Source organism: Schistocerca nitens, chromosome 6, assembly GCF_023898315.1.
Source record: "Schistocerca nitens isolate TAMUIC-IGC-003100 chromosome 6, iqSchNite1.1, whole genome shotgun sequence".
NCBI classification, from domain to species: domain Eukaryota; kingdom Metazoa; phylum Arthropoda; class Insecta; order Orthoptera; family Acrididae; genus Schistocerca; species Schistocerca nitens.
Window position 1 is genome coordinate 74,342,623 of NC_064619.1, and position 4,877 is coordinate 74,347,499.

The window sequence follows — 4,877 nt, forward strand, 5'->3', positions numbered from 1 at the left end:
CCATAATGTGCTCTATGTTCCAATCACCGATTCCGTGTCTTTTCTTGGCCACTGAATGAATTTTTGAATCTTTCTTTAAAGTAATTCGTGTGTATGTTCTGATATGCGCTGTCCATATAATTCACCATACCTCACCGAAATGCGCTACGTCTGATAAAATATTTGTCCTAATTGCTATTTTCAAATCTGTCTCTCGTGTCATTTAAAAGATTATGTCGCAATGGAATTGTGCGATGCCATAAGGCAAGTGTGTTAAGTCGTGGGACACGTTGCAATAGTTGAGGATCAGATTTTATATTAAACCAAGATTATAATCAACCTATCTTTAAATGAATTATGTTACTCAAGCCTCCACGCCATCCCCTTGCACCACAGAGGTAACAGCAACCTTTGAGAAAAAACAGTATTGAGTAGAGCTCTAAATATGACCTAGTAGATAGTGTCGGAAGTTCCATGCGGCTTTTCGCGGATGATGCTGTAGTATACAGAGAAGTTGCGGCATTAGAAAATTGTAGCGAAATGCAGAAAGATCTGCAGCGGATAGGCACTTGGTGCAGGGAGTGGCAACTGACCCTTAACATAGACAAATGTAATGTATTGCGAATACATAGTAAGAAGGATCCTTTATTGTATGATTTCATGATAGCGGAACAAACACTGGTAGCAGTTACTTCTGTAAAATATCTGGGAGTATGCGTGCGGAACGATTTGAAGTGGAATGATCATATAAAATTAATTTTTGGTAAGGCGGGTACCAGGTTGAGATTCATTGGGATAGTCCTTAGAAAATGTAGTCCATCAAGAAAGGAGGTGGCTTACAAAACACTCGTTCGACCTATACTTGAGTATTGCTCATCAGTGTGGGATCCGTACCAGATCGGGTTGACGGAAGAGATAGAGAACATCCAAAGAAGAGCGGCGCGTTTCGTCACAGGGTTATTTGGTAACCGTGATAGCGTTACGGAGATGTTTAGCAAACACAAGTGGCAGACTCTGCAAGAGAGGCGCTCTGCATCGCGGTGTAGCTTCCTCGCCAGGTTTCGAGAGGGTGCGTTTCTGGATGAGGTATCGAACATATTGCTTCCCCCTACTTATACCTCCCGAGGAGATCACGAATGTAAAATTAGAGGGATTCGAGCGCGGACGGAGGCTTTCAGACAGTCGTTCTTCCCGCGAACCATACGCGAATGGAACAGAAAAGAGAGGTAATGACAGTGGCACGTAAAGTGCCCTCCGCCACACACTGTTGGGTGGCTTGCGGAGTATAAATGTAGATGTAGATGTAGATATACGAAAGGCTACCTGTTCACATAAGGAATATTTTTCAATAATCGCCACTGTATGTGTGCCGTGTTTTTCATTCAGATTTCAAAGTCGTTATCCGTTAGCGCTAGGAAAATTCGTGATTAAATATTTTATTGGCTAATTCATGAAAAAAAATACAGCCACGTATTATTAGATGGTATACAATGGCCTGAGGAATGCATGCCTGACCTCCATGTAATTCAACTGGCCTCTTCCCTTGTCTCCGTGCCTATTCCAAGTAGGTATACTTCCCCTTCTTGTGATTCTTAAACAGAGCACTCGCTACTACTAGCTGCAATTTATTGCAGAACTCAATTATTCTTCCTTCTGTCTTATTCCGACTACCAGGCGCACGTTCCTCCAGCAACTCTTTCTTCTATCCCTTACCCTACAATAGCGTCCAAATCCCCCTGATTATTAGATTTTCGTCACCCTTTACCTACGTTCAACATCCTCATTCACTTTCTTATCTTCCGCCTGCGACGTTGGCATATATATATATACCGAAATATTGTTGTCGGCGTTGGTTTGCCGTCGAGTCTGTTGAAAATAACCCTCTCACTGAACTGTTCAATGTAACTCTCTCTCCCCTACCTCCCTATTTATGAAGAATCCTACGCCCGCTACAGCATTTTCGGTTGCTGTTGATATTGACCTACATACATCTGACAAGAAATCCTCGCTTTTATCGACTTCACGTCACTGACTCCCACTATAACTAGAGTTTTCAGATTTTCTATATTCCGTACTACGTTCAAACTTCTGACATTCCATACCCCGACTCATAAAATGTTCGTTATCCATATTTTTCTCGTGGGCACCTTCCCCTTGGCAGCCCAACCCGTTGATCCGAAGGGGGGGGGGACTAATTCGAGATCTTTTGCCATTGGAGAGATTATCGTGACACTTTTAGAGTTACAGCCTACAAGCCCTGCCTTCTGCTTCCTCATGCCGTTGATCATTGCTGATTCATCCGCCTTTTAAGAGTAATTTCGCGCACCAAGCGTACGAGAGTGCCCTGAAATTCTGTCCCACCTCTGCCCTCTTTGCAAGGCCATTGGTAGAATGAGGGTGACTTTTTATGTCGGAAGTCTCCGGCCGCCATTGCTGACGATTTTTATTCAAAATATAAGCTGCGACCCAAGACTGGTCAAAGACGCTACCCCTAACCGTGGACTCTCACACAGTGGCAACTATTTAAATTATTTACGGCACAGAGAAACGCTGATGAGAGTTACGGAGAATGTAAAAGAAAGTTCAAAATTTCGATCGTTGTGCAAGTACAGTGAATTGGAAGTGGGTGCATGCTGGGGCTGCGTAAATGGAAATGGCGGAACCTGCGTAGGAGGCATTCTGAGTGTTAGAATTTGACAATTTTTATTGTGCCATCAAAGCGCAGGTAAGACATCGTAAGCGGTACAGTCAAACACATCCAAATTACAACATCTTCAATACCACTGGGTCGGTCATACAGGACATGATGGAGCTGTGTTCTTCCCCTTGGCCACCTAGATCTCCATACTTTGTTTATGTGCCCTCTTTGCTGCAAGCAAAACCTCAAAATTGGCATTTCTAATTTCAATCGCCTCGGTAACTCCACATATTCTTCGGAATGTATCACATGTAATGGATCGATCATCGATTAGATGCCCGTGTCACTGAGGGAAGTCATACAGTACACACGTAACGTATGCGAAACGTTTGTTTGAAATTTCTTTTAGTTTTTCCGTACTCTTATCAAATTTTCGCTGTGTGTTACATAGTTAAGACCGTTTTTAATCGCTTTATTAATTTGGAATTGTCTTGTACATGATTAAAACTCGAACTATTGAATCACATAAAGCTACAGGTTCAAAAACAGGCAAAACGCTATTTACATTTATATGGGATAACGTAAAGCAACTTTTGTTTCTTTCCAACCAAAGAAGTGTTAAACTGACTGTATAACTTTCCTCTAGTTCCACAATGCTCTCAGTTATTTTACAGCACTCCATCGTCTACAACAATGGTTTCCAACCTTTCTGAGACCATTACCCCTAAGTGTAATCATACATTTACTGGTACCCACATCCCTTCACCACACACCAACATGAACATTAGCGCTCAGCTAATCTTTAGAATGTAAAATAATTTTGGAATTTTTAGTTTTTAAAATGGGGACGGATAAATGACATTTAGTTTTCGTAGGTGTTTTATTAAACCCTGAACTACTGAGTCAATGAGACAACTGATATTTCTTATTTATAACAACCGCTATCTTTTATTTTGTTTATTTACTTTACAGAATGATGCAATTTACAGTGCATCACCTGTGCTACCTACATCTTTCGAGAAAAGAAACCATTGGGGGTAGACGCTTTTTACAAAACATGTCAACTCTGAATTCCATTTAAAATTAACCAAGTTAAAATATGTACCCTGCACCTATTGTTTCTAAATAATATGATGGCAGCCCCCTTGCTTCTGAAGTGGTAGAAATTGGAAGACTTCACTTTGAAAATCCTGTGTATCTAACCACTACCGCCAAATAATAATAATAATAATCTTGTATCTCTAGCCATTACCAAGAAAATTAATAATAATAATAATAATCCTGTATGTCTAACCATTACCATCAACAGTCATAGTAATAATAATAATCCTGTATGTCTAACCATTAGCACCAACGGTAAGATTATTAGTAATAATAACAGTAATAACAATACTCTGTGGGGCCCCACAGCGATATAACAGCCGTCACATAGTTACTGTTGTGTTTTACTGTCAATTGTTGCGAAGTGAGTAATGAAGCAATTTCTGAACTGCTGCTGGAACTATTGACAACTCGGAGAGAGCATTTTAATGAGCTACTTAAGCATATACGATGTGTATGTCTCAGTCTTACTGTCCTCGATGGATGGTACAAAGTACATTGTGTTTGTGTAGTGGGTGGACTAAAGGAGGTAGATGTTCAAATATTCGTTTCACAAACTGTAATATGCAACAAACTGTGTCACTTATATATATATATATATATATATATATATATATATATATATATATATATATATATATATATATATATATATATATTATTGGTGACTTGCGTAATCAGTATTACAATCTTATGAAAAGTGATAATACTAATGATCCTTTAAAATATGATTGTCAGAATAAGAAAGCAAATAAGTAATAACAACGCCTGATTTCAATTTAATTAATTCTCACCTATTACCGAGTGAAGGATATAAGTTTCTTTTGCTCCTATTATTCTAATTATGTTTGTCATTTTTCCTTCAGTACTTAGCGCATTACTTACAGAAAAATTATGATATACCTACTATAAAGATGTATTTAATAAATCCAAGTCTTTGAACTGGAGAATGATCGTGGGAGAGTACCCTTGTGTACAATGAAAACTTTCTGTATTAAAAATGATGGTGTTGCATTCCAGAATTCAGTAGTTGGTCTAATTTGTTGAGGCATGGGACTCTCCTACAAAGTGCTTCAACAAATAAGTCGCCCTGTCGTTACTACTGTGTGTCATAGTATTCCAGGATGGAGGAGAAACTTCTATTTGCAGCGGCACCCAC